The sequence below is a fragment of the Siphateles boraxobius genome, unplaced genomic scaffold, assembly GCF_051911475.1.
Source record: "Siphateles boraxobius isolate OS27281-9 unplaced genomic scaffold, OSU_SipBor_1 23, whole genome shotgun sequence".
In the NCBI taxonomy this organism is placed as follows: domain Eukaryota; kingdom Metazoa; phylum Chordata; class Actinopteri; order Cypriniformes; family Leuciscidae; genus Siphateles; species Siphateles boraxobius.
Genome location: NW_027508844.1, coordinates 1,427,038 through 1,443,958, shown reverse-complemented (window position 1 = coordinate 1,443,958; position 16,921 = coordinate 1,427,038). Strand labels below are relative to the sequence as shown.

Below are 16,921 nucleotides of genomic sequence, written 5' to 3'. Positions count from 1 at the left end.
GAAATGTCATGACTTGAAATTCCAAGTGCCATAGAATCCCATACATTGCACTAAAGTGTTACTTTAAAGGTCATGTACTGCAGGTCAGTGTTATTTTAATGTTTGGTTAATTCTAAATGAACTGAATTGCAGTGCTTTGTCAACATTACTGCATTTCTGGATAAACTTGCCAGAGGGTTAAAGACTCTAGCTTGAGCCCGCAGCCAAAGGTTAGGTTTGTCAGAAGTGGGATTAGAATCCACGCCTCAAGGGGAGACTGCGACCTGAACGCAGCGCCTTAGACCGCTCAGGCATCCTGACATGACAGCCAGTGGTGAGCAGCATTTTTGCACCTACACAGAATGGCAGATGATCTAGAATCTAGGGCTTCACCGCTCACCCGTGTCTCAGCACGTGCCTCGTTGGCGCAGTTAGGCAGCGCGTCAGTCTCATAATCTGAAGGTCGTGAGTTCGAGCCTCACACGGGGCAGAATGGTGCGTTTTGATACACGGGACCGTGTAAATAAATGAGCTGCTTTCTGTATTCCCTTTTATGCCTTTGTCCATTTCTTCATATGCACTGTAATTGAAATCCATTGTTTTTTTAAGACTAATGTTGAACAAATGCAGTAATTGTATTACTCTCATATTCATGTCATATGTGTTGGTGTTGTTACAATGTTTTGTTAAGGCTGATATCATTCTTTCATTCTAATGGCATGTCTTGTTAATGCTAATGTAATGTTTTACATGACTTTTCTTGAATCTTGTGTCATGACACTCCACCTCATGCCCCCAAACCCATGACATTTCATTCCAAAAAATTTCCAAGAATCCTTGCCATGAAATTCTACTGCATCTTCTTCCGGTAAACGTCACAACATGTTATTTCGTGAAATTCAGTTGAATACGATTCAATCAACTTGTCCATTTTTTTCTGAAATGTCATGACTTGAAATTCCAAGTGCCATAGAATCCCATACATTGCACTAAAGTGTTACTACAAAGGTCATGTACTGCAGGTCAGTGTTACTTTAATGTTTGGTTAATTCTAGCATGAACTGAATTACAGTGCTTTGTCAAAATTACTGCATTTCTGGATAAACTTGCCAGAGGGTTAAAGACTCTAGCTTGAGCCCGCAGCCAAAGGTTAGGTTTGTCAGAAGTGGGATTCGAACCAACGCCTCCAGGGGAGACTGCGACCTGAACGCCAGGTGCCGAAGGATAGTCCGTCAAAATGGGGATAATGTTGAACAATGTTGAACGCCACAGCCAATCACGTCGACGCGCTGTAACATTTGCAGCCAATTAGAGAGCGCCATTCTCGACATTATAACATCTGCAGCCAATCAGAGAGCGCCATTCTTGACTTTTTCCTTATCATTTTCATCATTTGACCAATCAGAGTACAAGGAAATGTCGATGGCACGTTTACGCTTAGCACCGCTAGGAGGAGGAGTCAGGAAGCTAGCCAAGTGTCAATCAAGTTGCCGAACTGAGCCGAAGGTGTACGAAGTAATGACATATCCTGAGGGGCGTGTCAGAGGTCAAAACGTTCAGACGTCGAGCATCACTGTCACGGAGGTCAGGTAGCATCATTTTAACGGAGGACTGCGAAACTTATTTTTCGGTAACTTTAACTGTATTTTCGGACAATGTAATTTTATATTTGTATATAATTGTATACTATATTATAATTGTAAATATCGTGTGTGCTTTTTTTAAAGAAATAATTTGTATTATAGTAGTTTTGTTCAAAACGATATAACCTAACCGTTAGCCCCCCAACAAAAAAATGTCTGGCAAAAAATCCCATAAAGCCATGTCAGATACTGACTGGATTGCAAGGCTAAAAAAGTTTGCAAGCACAGGAGTTTGGCCATCAAATGAGGGTAACAGGCCAGCTCCTCGACAGAAAAAGTGGCATGACGTGTACCAAAGGGTGAGTGTGCTTTTGTCACCTTTGCATGACGTAATAATTGTAATCCTAATCATTTAATTCTATGTCATCATTATTTATAGATATGTATGTAGATAATGTTGCAGGTATTTGAGATTTATGTTTATTTATGTAAAAAAAAAACGTTTTTTTGCACTGGGAGATTCAGAGATTTGAGGCAGTGGGGGTGGGGATGTTGAGTGAATGGATGTTTTTTTGAAGGTGTGAAATGTTCCTCTCTTGTTCTTTTAAAGGAGGATACAAACTTTACTCACTCTTTATCTCTAATTTTACAGTTTGTATCTCCTCTTCAAAGAACATGAATAAAAATAAATGACACACTACAATAAATTAATGTGGCATTCATACTGATAAGTTAGAAATGCATGTATTCTATATTATATGTGTGATAATGTTTACAGATTGAAAGATGTCCGATGCAGTCTCGCGGCCAGACAACCTTGCTTGGAGCGGTCCCAAAGTGCATATGTGTTTTTCACACTCAAAAGGTAACAATGTAAAGATGTAACTTGTATTTTTTTTATATATATATAATTTACTGAACAAATTCTTCTCGTTCAACAATTATTGTAGCCTATGTATTTTTGTGGTTGTCTTAAGCAGGCCACAGCCTCTATTGGACAAGCACCAAGGGTTGTTGAACAACAGTCTGCCGCTACTGGACCAGCACAGGAGGTCATGGCGCAGAGTCAGCGTCAGCTCCCACCCCAGCCTACTTCTAAAATTATACCAAGTTTGTCAAAGGTAATAACATTTTTTTTTATATAATTGCAGTTTTAATATACGTTTAGTATAAAGGTTTAAGTTCAGTGGAAATGGCTGGTATGTTTTTACACCTACCTGCCAGCTGTCACACCTTGTACAGGGGCGGCTGTAGTCTGCTTATTGGTCAGTTTCACTGTCTCAGGTTGGTTTAGATCAAGTAAAATGGTGAAAGAACAATGTAACCTATGTGATCTCTCTTTCTTCTCTGGGCTCTGCTCTTGCATTCTCCTCTTCCTCTCTAATTGGGCTTTTCCATTATGGGTTAAAGGACACTCACGTCCTTCATGGTATCTCTCTTGATTTTTCCAACTGGCTACTGAAGCTACCTCTTTCATTCTGTATTTCTCAGGTAACATTCCACTTATGCACAATTAATTATACAAGTATTATTAATTAAGTCATCATGAATCTGCTTTGTTGCCATTTCAAGTGTAACCTTCATTACTGTTAATAAACGCTTTCTCTTACAAACTATGTGCAAACTATTTTTGATTTTAAGTCATTTTTAAAAGGTACTTGTTAATTTACTATATACTCACATTCTAGCAATACCTTCCCAAACATTTTTCTATTCTAACTGTGCTTATTTCAATCTGTATAAGTAGTAGAGTGTGGTAATACACAGACAAAAAAATAAGTTAAAGAAAGAAAGCAGGTCCTTTAGTTATATAATGAATGATAGGATCAATAGATATTTTCTCATTTTACATGTTATTATATTTTTGGCCAATGTGCTGTTACAATTCAATTTGTCTTTTCATTGAAATTGTTTTGCCCTTTTTTAGTTTACCAAGCCAAGATTTGGTGGGTCCCACATTGCTGCTGCAAAGCCAAAACTGAGTGTGGCTAGGAGACCATCTCAGGCTGTTGACCAACCCAGCGCAGCAGTGTCCAGTGCCCCTACACCAAGCACCACTGTCTCTGTAAGTACTGGCATAATCCACATTGCATTCTAAGACAAATTCCACATCTGTGCACTTTTTAGAAACTTGCATTCTAAGACACATTCCACATCTGTGCACTTTTTAGAAATATATTTTGTATGCAGGAAATCTTATCATAATGAATTAAGAGCAATACTATACAGTTTTCACACAATATGCAGTCAGTGAACACATTTCCACAATGCTTACATTTTCGTAACAGACAAGCTATACCTCCCAACAAAATTATGGATTGTTTTTGTAGTATTTACAAATGTTAACACACACCACCCCACAATAGCAAAAACAATATTCCAAACCTTAGATACAGTATAAAAACCTCGGCTTCTTCAATGATATCAGTTCAAAAACAATATATCTCAGCTGATAATAAACAAACAATTGAATAATTGACACACACCTGATTTATGTTGGGTAAATTGGGCCAACCATAGCTGATTCCAGTCTGGCTTAGACTCAGTGGCAGGGGTTATTTTTTTCTGTTACATTGACACTTATACAGTAAAAGGAGGACTTTGAGGAGTGATGTTTTTGGAAACAGAAAAAGACAAACACTGTAATGTCTGGACGAGGAAGAGTAAGAGCAAGGGGCCCAGGGAGAAGAGCAGGCCCAGTGAGAGGTGCAGTGAGAGATGCAGTGAGAGGTGCAGTGAGAGGTGCAGTGAGATGTGCAGTGAGAGGTGCAGTGAGAGGTGCAGTGAGATGTGCAGTGAGATGTGCAGTGAGAGGTGCAGTGAGATGTGCAGTGACAGATGCAGTGAGAGGTGCAGTGAGATATGCAGTGAGAGGTGCAGTGAGAGGGGCAGTGAGATGTGCAGTGAGATGTGCAGTGAGAGGTGCAGTGAGAGGTGCAGTGAGAGGGGCAGTGAGATGTGCAGTGAGATGTGCAGTGAGAGATGCAGTGAGATGTGCAGTGAGAGGTGCAGTCAGAGATGCAGTGAGATGTGCAGTGAGAGGGGCAATGAGATGTGCAGTGAGATGTGCAGTGAGAGGAGCAGTGAGAGGTGCAGTGAGAGATGCAGTGAGATGTGCAGTGAGAGGTGCAGTCAGAGATGCAGTGAGATGTGCAGTGAGATGTGCAGGGAGAAGAGCAGGCCTAAGGAGAGGGCAAGGTAGAGGTGTAAGAATGTGTGGTGGTGGCATTCCAAGGGCTGCAAGAACAGTAGTCAGTGATGAAATTCGTGCCACTATCATTGACCATGTAATCAACCACGGTCTTTCACTAAGAGAGGCTGGTAAACAGTAAAGGGAAAAAAAACTGATTTGCTTTTTACTGGAATACTGTACATGTGGACATACAGTTCCCAACCAATAAATTTAGTGTAAAAATGGTGGATTGCATGTTTTGTATGCAAATACCTGTAAAACTGAAACACAAAAGTCTATGAAGTTTTTGTAATACAATAGCCAGTATTTTGAAACCTGTTGTACTTTGATTGACTGCATGTACCTTGTGAAGTGAAAACAAGTGTTATTCTTTGACAGAATAATTTCATTCTGAGTCAGATTTCCAGTGTTTTGGTAAAGTTAGTGTGTGCAGAGATGTGTTCTATTTTGAAATGAAGAGTTAGTATATATTTACAGTTTTTTTCAATTGTTTACACGCAATTTTGAAAACCGGGTTCTTTTTTTCAAAATGTAATCACAATTATCCAAACACCACACTCAATTGGCATAATTCCTAGATTGTTTGGAAAATGACACACTTCTGTAAAAACATACACACTTCAGTCAAAAGATATACACATATTTGTGAAAATGCTATTAGTTTTCATTTAACCAACACAGTCCTCAATGATCAGACACTATTGTAACCAGTTTCACACTGTTGTGATAAATAAAAAACACATCTGTAAAAATACTATTTTTAGGAAATAGCATGTGCTAGATTTTTGGCCAGACATTGTTATGTAAGGGATAATTTAGATGAAAAAAAAAATTGTGACACACAAACAACATTCTTCATGATTGGTTTGAGATATAGGGAGAATGTACACAAATAGGCCTACTATAAACTTACCAAGCACTGCACAACACTGATTTCTGCAGACTCATATTTCAAGTATTTATTTACAGTATTTCTTACCATAATCAGTTACAGTAATCAACCAACAATGAAATCAATGAAAAAAATAAAATCTGTAGACAAATTAAAATTACTGCATGAAGTACATACAGTTTGACTCTGAAGAAAAACTGCTGTAAAAGCAACAAGAATACTGTAACTATTCAGTTACAGTATCAACCAGAGATTTGGTTGAACTCTTTGTCCAGCTTCCATCGGTGTCAGTCCATGGTCCCTCTACCTCCTTCACCTCTTCCTCTACCTCCTTCTCCTCTTCCTCTACCTCCTTCTCCTCTTCATCTACCTCCTTCACCTCTTCCTCTACCTCCTTCTCCTCTTCCTCTACCTCCTTCATCTCCTCTTTGAGCCCCCCCTCTTATTCTCACTCTTCTTCTTCTTCTCCTTCTTCTTCTAGCTCCTTCCATTTTTGTTGAAGACAGGTGAACTCACCTGCTGCCTTTTATAGCACTCCTGAGTGATGCGTTTTCAAATTAGCACATGTGTGCTTCCACGCCTGATGGATGTGCATATCCAATTCATTCATTAGTGTGGTCAATGGCAATCCGGGGCTTTGTAATGACAAGGAAGTAACCTCACAATCCTTATCTGTGTCTAAGGTGTGAAAATGTGTGTAGAGTTTTACAAATCACCGTGTGTAATGTTTTGCTATAAGGGTAAGGCAGACATTGTGTGTAATGTTGTGCAAATCTGCGGAGGGGTTTTGCTCATTGGAGTAGAATTTTGCAAATTGTGTGGAAATTTTTATTTTAGTGTGTAAACAATCATAAAAATCTGTAACAAAATGTGTTCTTGAGAAGAAAATTATCCATTTGGCCAATTGTGTTTTGTTGGTGTGAGTCTGTGTTAAGAGTTTAGGAAAAAGTATCTGAAGTATGGGTAAGCGCTTGTTAGCGATTGAAAAAAACTGTAAATACTTTTGAAAACAGATTCAAATAAGCGGCGATCCTAAATTGCAATATTATTTCCCACTATTACTGTTTTTGACTGTATTTTAATCATATTTCAAAAACAAAAAGAATCTTACTGAACATAGACCTTTAAACAGTATTGTATAATTCCATCTAGGATTAGTTAAAATTATTGGACAGTTATGACTGTTTCTTTCTCTTGTTATATATGCAACATATATTATATTTCATTGCATGTTGTCTCGGTAAGTAATTTCAAATTTTATTGGTCCAAAATAATTGAATTTGCATATTAACTGTCACAACTCAGTAGTCACACAAATTAGTGCTAGCAGCTGACACAATTCTGAAAACTATTGGAACAAATGTATACATTTTATTCTATAACCTTAAGTACATTTTTGACATCCAATATTTTCTATTTTATATGAGGGTAGTCTTGGATAGATAAAGCGGTAATTAAATAAATGACCTGCTAGACTAAATGTTTTGTCTTTTTCATTCACAGACTTCCTATTGGACAGTTATGACTGTTTCTTTCTCTTGTTATATATGCAACATATATTATATTTCATTGCATGTTGTCTCGGTAAGTAATTTCAAATTTTATTGGTCTAGAATAATTGAATTTGCATATTAACTGTCACAACTCAGTAGAGTCACACAAATTAGTGCTAGCAGCTGACACAATTCTGAAAACTATTGGAACAAATGTATACATTTTATTCTATAACCTTAAGTACGTATTTGACATCCAATATTTTCTATTTTATATGAGGGTAGCCTTGGATAGATAAAGCGGTAATTAAATAAATGACCTGCTAGACTAAATGTTTTGTCTTTTTCATTCACAGACTACTCCTTCGGGGGCATTACTGCAAGATGCATCTCTAGTTCGACTGCATCGTTTGTGGTCGGACACTTTGCCACCAGAGGATCACAGGTGGATTGCCAGCAGGCTTTTTAAAATGGGGCCCAAGGGAAAACCAGAGCTTCGAGACAACCTACAGCTCTGGTATTACCCACCACAGCCAGCACTTATTTACAACCAGGCTCCAGCTCCAGACAGATTTTTTGTCATGCTCTGTTGCTGTGGATGCTGTACAAGCTTTGGAAGATCAAGGCTCTCTGTCCCAATTCTGCCTGCGGGCAGCATCAGCTGACTGGAGGCGGTCTGCACAAAAGGGCACGGCAGGTTCTGGACATCGATAGGATGTACAACATGGTCACAGAAACCCTCATCTGTACCAAGTGTAAAGCCTCGCATGTGTCCTGGAGTCAGACTGTCCTGCAACAGCTGGATCTGGGCAATCGCTCTGAATTTCGGGTCATCCTCACGCGGAAGTAAGGGCACTTTAATTCCACATCCAGTTGATAGCCCATCATCACATATGTTTGCAAATACTTTACAAATCAATTGTGTAAAATATATGAATGTGTGGATTTAGCTTTTCCTAAGGTATGCCTGTGATATGAGAGTCATTCGGCTCCTGCGTGAGCGTGGCCTAGGCAACAGTCCCGTGTCATCAAACAGCTGCGTGAGAACCACAGTGAGGAGTGGCTCCAGCGTATGGCCCGGTACACCACCCAATGTGTGGACTTCCTCAAACGACCCGGGGTGTTGCAAATACAATTCCAGGAACCCCCAGAGCCTACAGTGGTCCCAAGCTGCAAGTGGCTGCTCACCGTGTACAGCCAAGACATCCTGACAAGGCTGGATGAAATCCATGCAAGGATAACATCTACGTATGGTTCAGTCTTGAAGATGGATTCCACTAAAAAGGTTAGCAGGGGATTTTTGTTAATTTATGGTGTTTACTGTTATATCATTATCAGAGCATGAGTATCATATTCTACATGGTGTGATGTTTCATTGCATTGCATGCTTCCTGTCATCTACTGCAGATCACTAAGAAGCTGGCTGGGACGGCAAGGGGAACGGGACTCTGGCTTACCTCTGTTGGCAATGAGTTTGGTCAGGTGCTCATGAGTGTGCTGACAGCACAGGAAGGAGCAGGACTGGACATGATGGTCGATGGTCTGGTGAAAAGGTACCAGCAGGCTAGTGTGGATCCACCTGCTGTTTTGTACATGGACTGTGGCTGCTGCACTGATGTGGGTGAGACCAAGCTGAAAACCAGATTCAGAGGGTGGCCTGATCTCATGATTCGCTTGGACATCTGGCATTTTATGCGCAGGATTGCCATGGGGTGTACAACTGATGCCCATCAGCTGTATCCCATCTTCATGTCACGGCTGTCAGCGTGCATTTTTGAGTGGGATGCGGCTGATGTTTCTATGCTTCGCAAAGCAAAGAGAGAGCTGTTGATATCCCAGGGTTGGCCTGCGCTGACAGATGAAGATGTCAACAAGCATCTTACCAGGAATGAGCTGGCACTCCATTGCCGGAGGAGGACCTGTGGAGAGGAGACTACCATCCTTCTCCTTGAGCGGCTGCTTACAGAGCTCCTGAGCAGCAAGGGCAAAGACTCCCTGGGTGTTCCTCTCCTGGACCGAGAAAGGATGGAGCACATCTGGAATGTCCAGAAGAAGCATGTGAAATGCATTCAAGACCCCCCTGGTGTTGTGCTCTATACAGAGACAGGGAGCCTAAACAAGGGAGGTGTGCTTCTGAAGACCTACAGATGTGCCAGAGGCTCCACTTCTCTCGAGCTCTTTCATTTACACCTGAACCGTTTCATCCCAGGTATTGTCTTTGTCACACACACTGTGCAGGTGTAAAGAAAGAGCATTAAGTGTTTTTGTGTGTTCCTTTAACACCTCCTAAACACTGTTGTGTCTATTTACAGGGACCAGTGCAAACAGTCTGAACTTTCAGATTTATCTGCTGGAGGGTCTACACCGGTGGAACCAGGACCGGGAGGCTGCTTCCCTGTCATCGGAGCCATCAGCTTTGCGCAGCTACACAGGAGAACTTGTTACCTGTGTAAACGGCAATTATGAAAAGCTGTTTGGCAGGAAAGTGGTCCCCACGTTTTGTCCCCGTGCATGTTACACCTGTGAGAATTGTTTTATATATTTTTTATTTTATCAACTTGCAATTTCTGTGTAACCTCCGTCTATATGTCAGATTTAACCCTATAGAGTCGATTGTATCATAATTGATATGCAAGTTTCTAAAGGACTCTAAATGATCAACATGATCAAAATTTTTTAGGAAACATGCCCTCTGTCGTCTGATTGATTATAGTCTTTTAGTATAATTGTAAAAGTGTCCACCTTCAGCTCGTGCTTCACGTTTCTTTTCATTGTAAAACCCTTACTGATTTTATAAAGTAATTGTAAGAATAACTTTTATATTGTTAGTAATATTTAATGACTAGTTACTAGACTGAAGCAGCTTGGGTTCACTTGATTAGAAAATCATGTTACATGTAAATATCAAAATGATCATCAGACTTTTCTCTCAATCATCATTGTATTGCATTTCATTTCATGTTTTGCCCCCATAATTAAACGTGTTTGGCCTCTTAATAAAACTGTTTTGTTTTTTTTCTCCTTGATGATGAGCTCTATATTCTCACACTATATGAGCTACTACAAAAGCCTAATGTATCAAATATGATACACAACATTCTATTTAATTTCCGTTTGTTTATTGTTTTTATTTCAGGTGAGCTCATTGGAGTGCAGTATCTGTTCCAGCAGACTGGTCAGGCACTGCAGGACATGAATCCTGACTCTGAGCAGACAGCAGAGCTCATTGAGGACCTCAGTGTGGAGGAGCGAGATGAAGATGAGGGCTTCTGTGACATCAGCGAGGATCACACAATAGCAGATCCGGAGGCTGTTCTGTCACCACCCTCTTCCACACTGACACTGGGTTCTTCCACCCTGGTCACCAGCAGTGCCACACCTGTACTGGGCTCCACATCCCCTTCACTGGTCCCTGACCCCAAACTTGTCCTCACACAGTCTCCTTCATCACCTGGACCCTCAGGGACTGCTGTCACACCTGTTCCCTCTGAAACATCTGTTTCAACTCTCCCCTCAGAGCCAGAGGATGCTGGTCAGGATGATGATGAAGAAGAGACGGTAAATACTACTCCTTTGTATGTCTTTCAAATTAACTAGAATAATTATGATGAATTAACATCCAGTGCTTTAAATCCAGACTTTCCACATATTTTACATTTAAAAGTACAGCCTAAATTCATTTGTAAGCTGCAAATACACATCAAGTCAAGTCATCTTTATTTATTTGGTGCTTTGTAAAATGTCAAGAATGGCGCTCTCTCTGCTTTGTACTATACAGTGCTTTACGGTGATAAACAGGAAAATACAATCAGTTATGGAATTATGCATTAGACAGATGTGATGTAATAATTGTATTGCATGTTTGTGTTTTTTAATAGGCTGTTGACTACCAAAATATCCCGGGTTATCAACATGTGGACCAGCTGGCAGAATATCTGGTGGATCTCCGGGACCACACAGCCCTCAGCCTGACCAACCAGGAAGCCAACACCATAATTGCTCTTTGGCAGAACCTGGATGACCGGGACAAGGAACGGGTGGTGTATGACAGTCGATGCCGAAAGAGACTGCTGAGTGGACGCTTCAAGGTCCCGAAGAAGCCCACTCACCCTGGTGTAGAGAGCACCACCAGATGTGTGCTGGGTGCAAGCAGCGCACCTGCTCAGTGGCCTGACTGTTGCCGTCTGCTGGAGACCATCTTCATCAGACTTTGCACTGTCCACCCAAGCCCCAAAAGAAAAGGCAAGGGAGCCCTGTCAAGATTGTCTCTGATCCTGCAAGACTAACGCAGGATAAGGCAGCTTGTACTGGCAACAGCTTGGTGATGGGAGGAACATCCATGCAGCTGGTGGAGGTTAACCAGAACACCCTGATTCAGTGGTATAACAAAAGACAGAAAAAGCAGGAGCTGTCTGTGCTGCTTCAGGGCATTCAGTTGCCTCAGCCCCTCCCTGAAGCTCATGAGCCTCTCCAGGTAGCCAAACGTCTACGGACTGAGCCAGAACAACCAGGGGAGCAGCACCAGTACAAGCTACCAGAGAGCACAGCTGGTCAGGCAAAGCAGAGGCAGACTTCTGTTGGGCGACCCCCTCTCAGACCCAAGGCACCAGCGCAGAGTCAGACGTTGCTGACACCATCTGCATCTGGAGCATCACTGCAGATTGTACCAAATATACTTATACCATCAGCACCAGGTTTTCAGGGTGTGCCAATGTTCCAGGCTGTGCCAATGTTCCAGGGTGTGCCAATGTTCCAGGGAGTGCAAATGATCCAGGGCATCCCAATGGCCCAGGGGATGCAAATGATACAGCCACTGTTACAGCCAACAGCTGTACAGGGCACCCGCTTACCCGCTTCACCAGTTGCCAATCCAGACGCCATGCCCAAGAGACCCTACAGGAGAACCGTAGAGGCCAACACTTGCAAAAAATGTGGGCAATTTAAAACAAGTGCAAAAGGACATAGCCAGTACAGGGGCAGGGTGTACTGCCCACAGACTGAGACTGTTTCAAAAGAGGTGTGGTTAGAGGAAATGCGGAGAACCATTTCCAAATAATGTATATATTTTCATGTATATAGCATCATGTATATAGTGTGAAACAGCATCCCACCTGCAACTTATTTGAATGGCCTGTTCGTCCACGGCAAATCTAAGTGACAGCCCGTGGCCCTGCCCATTGACCACAGAGAGCCTATTTGTCCCACTGACCGCCTATGTGACCACGAATGGCCTATGTGTCCCATCAGAAGAACTATGCATTATTAGACTTAAAATGGCATGTCCATGGACAGCTTACAGGGACTCTGTCAAATAAGTTAAAGGTGGGATGCTGTTTTCGACTTTTTTGGAGCGGGTGAGTTCTTGGAAACTATGGGTGAGTTTTTGGAAAACTCAAATTTGTGAGGTCAAACCTACTGTAAACCACACTGGGTACACAATACAACACACTGATGTACATTAAAGCTATTAATTATGCATAGTTAGCCTAAAAATGGACTGTCCACGAACAGCCTATTTGGATCCTGTCAAATAAGTTACAGGTCGGCACAGGAAGGTGTCCTCAGACATCCTATTTGGACCCTGTAAAATAAGTTACAGGTGGGCAAAGTAAGGGCCCACCTGTAACTTATTTGACAGGGTCCAAATAGGCTGTACGTGGTCAATGCATTAATAGGTCATATTTCATAATTACAGTGGTTTTATAAGGTGAAACCTACTGTACACCACACTGGGGACACAATACAACACACTGATGTACATTAAAGCTATTAATTATGCATAGTTAGCCTAAAAATGGACTGTCCACGAACAGCCTATTTGGTCCCTGTCAAATAAGTTACAGGTGGGCAAATTAAGGGCCCACTGTAGCCTAAAAATGGACTGTCCACGAACAGCCTATTTGGTCCCTGTCAAATAAGTTACAGGTGGGCAAATTAAGGGCCCACTGTAGCCTAAAAATGGACTGTCCACGAACAGCCTATTTGGTCCCTGTCAAATAAGTTACAGGTGGGCAAATTAAGGGCCCACTGTAGCCTAAAAATGGACTGTCCACGAACAGCCTATTTGGACCCTGTCAAATAAGTTACAGGTGGGCAAAGTAAGGGCCCACATGTAACTTATTTGACGGAGTCCAAATAGGTTGTCCGTGGTCAATGCTTTAATAGGCCATAATTCATAATTACAGTGTTTTTTTGTGGTCAAACCTACTGTACACCACACTGGGGACAGAATACAACACACTGATGTACATTAAAACTATTAATTATGCATAATTAGCCTAAACATGGACTGTCCACGGACAGCATTTAGGGCACCCGTCAAATAGGTTACAGGTGGGATGCTGTTTTTGACTCTAACGCACTTAACGGGGTACTACGGACCCCAGTCTTTGTGGACCGTCTGAGGGGACCCTGAGGGGCCACAGATTTCAAATTGGAGCCATTCGGAGCTATTGGGACCGTTCCGTGGGGATGTCCACCAAACGCCTATGAAAATGAATGGGATAAGTTGCACGTGTCAGTGGCTCCCGTGCGGCCCCCGGGGGTCCGAGGGGCCCCAAACTCGACAAAAAGTTGCGTCACGTGGCCCTCTGCGACAGACCGAGCGGGCTAGGTCGAGACATGCCAAGTTTATTTTTAGCTATTTTTTATGCACCTCTCTGTCTCCCATTGATCTCTATGGGAGCATGTGTCTGCTAGGGTTAATTCAGCAGTTAGGATTAGAGGGCCTCCTAGGCTCGGGAAGCATCTAGAGCCACGATACTCTGGGGCCCGATTCGGGGGCCCGTGGCGGTCGTCCGTGACGAATCTCGAGGTCCTACGACCTTTCGACCCCTTAGGGCGACTGTTTATTTGATTATCAGAAACTTGATTTGGACGTCAGTCCCACCGCTTCTAGCGTACGCTTGTTCAAAAGCGACTGAAACTATAGACTGCCCAGTGTTTTTAACATGGCAAAATGCTGCTAATTTTGTTGGCAGACCGAACATTTTATATTACTGTACAGGAAACCTCAATGGTCATTTGTTTTATTGTTGTCCTTTTCTTAAGAGATTAAACCACAAACATCCCTGCAAGTGTACTGACCTCCTCAACAGAAAATCGCATACGAAATTTTTGCAAAAACCACCCACAGTTTCCGCCCAGTTTCGAACTGGGGACCTTTCGCGTGTGAGGCGAACGTTATAACCACTACACTATAGAAACACATCTTCAGGGTGCAGACATAAATCTTTAGGTGCATGCTTATTAAAAAGCATATAAAGGAAATGAGCGCTGCACCCAACTAGTGTGGCAAACAGTTTAAAATTCTGTCAGAATCCAACCACTGTTTCTGCTCGGTTTCGAACCGAGGACCTTTCGCGTGTTAGGCGAACGTGATGACCACTACACTACAGAAACCTACTGATGAGGTGCATGTGCTTTTTAGAAGATGGCTCCTTCCCATAATCTGCTCTGCAAGCAGTGTGACAGTCTGTAAATTCCACAAACAACAGAACAGAGGTTATTCGCCATGGCAATCTGCCTACAGCTCCTTGGTACGATGGCCTTCACCTGTCTCAAAAGCAAGGGTTTTGAAGCGAATTGCAGCATTTATATTTAACATGCCTCCACTTGTTTCCACCCAGTTTTGAACTGAGGACCTTTCGCGTGTAAAGCGAACGTGATAACCACTACACTACGGAAACTTGGTTTGGACATCAGCCCCACCGCTTCTAGGGTACGCTTGTTCAAAAGCGACAGAAACTATAGACTGCCCAGTGTTTTTAACATGGCAAAATGCTGCTAATTTTGTTGGCAGACCGAACATTTTATATTACTGTACAGGAAACCACAATGGTCATTTGTTTTATTTTTGTCCTTTTCTAAAGAGATTAAACCACAAACATCCCTGCAAGTGTACTGACCTGCTCAACAGAAAATCGCACACGAAATTTTTGCAAAAACCACCCACAGTTTCCACCCAGTTTCGAACTGGGGACCTTTCGCGTGTGAGGCGAACGTGATAACCACTACACTACGGAAACACGTCTTCAGGTTGCAGACATAAATCTTTAGGTGCACGCTTATTAAAAAGCATATAAAGGAAATGAGTGCTGCACCCACCTAGCGTGGCAAACAGTTTAAATTTTCTGTCAGAATCCAACCACTGTTTCTGCTCGGTTTCGAACCGAGGACCTTTCGCGTGTTAGGCGAACGTGATGACAACTACACTACAGAAACCTATTGATGAGACACATGTGCTTTTTAGAAGATGGCTCCTTCCCATAATCTGCTCTGCAGGCAGTGTGACAGTCTGTGAATTCCACAAACAACAGAACAGAGGTTATTCGGCATGGCAGTCTGCCTACAGCTCCTTGGTACGATGGCCTTCACCTTTCTCCAAAGTAAGGGTTTTGTAGTGAATTGCAGCATTTATATTTAAAATGCCTCCACTTGTTTCCGCCCAGTTTTGAACTGAGGACCTTTCGCATGTAAAGCGAACGTGATAACCACTACTCTACGGAAACTTGATTTGGACGTCAGTCCCACCGCTTGTAGCGTACGCTTGTTCAAAAGCGACTGAAACTATAGACTGCCCAGTGTTTTAAACATGGCAAAAAGCTGCTAATTTTGTTGGCAGACCAAACATTTTTTATTACTGTAAAGGAAACCTCAACGGTCAATTGTTTTATTTTTGTCCTTTTCTAAAGAGATTAAACCACAAACATCCCTGCAAGTGTTATTTTTGCAAAAACCACCCACAGTTTCCGCCCAGTTTCAAACTGGGGACCTTTCGCGTGTGAGGCTAAAGTGATAACCACTACGCTACGTAAACACGTCTTCAGGTTGCAGACATAAATCTTTAGGTGCACGCTTATTAAAAAGCATATAAAGGAAATGAGCGCTGCACCCACCTAGCATTGCAAACAGTTTACATTTTCTGTCAGAATCCAACCACTGTTTCTGCTCGGTTTCGAACCGAGGACCTTTCGCCCTTTAGGCCACCGAGTAAGGGAAGGGGTCCGCGGACAGCTTAAAAGGTAGTGCCTTGGACCGGCGCGCAACGCCCCCTAGGCGATTTTTCAGGGCCCGGCCGACCGCGCCCGGCCGCGGGGGGGGGGCCCCCGTGGGGCGGGCCGGAGGCGTCGCGTCGGCCCCCTTGCCCGCAACCCGGGCCTCGGCCACAGGGGGGCTCACCGACCGCCCGCAGTCGATTCGACGCGCACCGAACAGGTCGCAGGCGGGCGTCCACGGAGCGCACGCGTGTCCCCCTGACCGCCTTTTCGCAAAATTCCCTGACCACACCCACCGACCACCAAGCGCCCGTTCGTCCCACCTGTGACCTGTGAGCAGCCCGTGACCGCCCCCTGACCACGCCCACTGACACGAACAGCCTATTCGTCCCCCTGACCGCCTGTGTGACCACGAACGGCCTGTTCGTCCACGGCCAATCTAAGTGACAGCCCGTGGCCCTGCCCACTGACCACGAACAGCCTATTCATCCCACTGACCGCCTGTGTGACCACGAACAGCCTATTCATCCCACTGACCAACTGTGTGACCACGAACAGCCTATTCATCCCACTGACCGCCTATGTGGCCACGAACAGCCTATTCATCCCACTGACAGCCTATGTGACCACGAACGGCCTGTTCGTCCACGGCCAATCTAAGCGACAGCCCGTGGCCCCGCCCACTGACCACGAACAGCCTATTCATCCCACTGACCACCTATGTGACCACGAACAGCCAATTCATCCCACTGACCGCCTGTGTGACCACGAACAGTCTATTCCTT

The 16,921-nt window shown here is 43.2% G+C and overlaps 6 non-coding genes across 6 annotated transcripts; 1 reads left to right on the top strand and 5 right to left on the bottom strand.

Annotated features, from left to right (window-relative positions):
* Positions 1-395: 395 nt before the first annotated feature.
* On the top strand, positions 396-469 carry trnam-cau (transfer RNA methionine (anticodon CAU)). Its single transcript has one exon. It is a non-coding gene; the product is annotated as a tRNA-Met (tRNA).
* A 13,999-nt stretch (positions 470-14,468) lies between these two features.
* On the bottom strand, positions 14,469-14,541 carry trnav-aac (transfer RNA valine (anticodon AAC)). Its single transcript has one exon. It is a non-coding gene; the product is annotated as a tRNA-Val (tRNA).
* A 214-nt stretch (positions 14,542-14,755) lies between these two features.
* On the bottom strand, positions 14,756-14,828 carry trnav-uac (transfer RNA valine (anticodon UAC)). The gene has a single exon. It is a non-coding gene; the product is annotated as a tRNA-Val (tRNA).
* A 266-nt stretch (positions 14,829-15,094) lies between these two features.
* Positions 15,095-15,167, bottom strand: trnav-cac (transfer RNA valine (anticodon CAC)). The gene has a single exon. It is a non-coding gene; the product is annotated as a tRNA-Val (tRNA).
* A 123-nt stretch (positions 15,168-15,290) lies between these two features.
* trnav-aac (transfer RNA valine (anticodon AAC)) lies at positions 15,291-15,363 on the bottom strand. Its single transcript has one exon. It is a non-coding gene; the product is annotated as a tRNA-Val (tRNA).
* A 214-nt stretch (positions 15,364-15,577) lies between these two features.
* trnav-uac (transfer RNA valine (anticodon UAC)) lies at positions 15,578-15,650 on the bottom strand. Its single transcript has one exon. It is a non-coding gene; the product is annotated as a tRNA-Val (tRNA).
* Between the last annotated feature and the right edge of the window lie 1,271 nt (positions 15,651-16,921).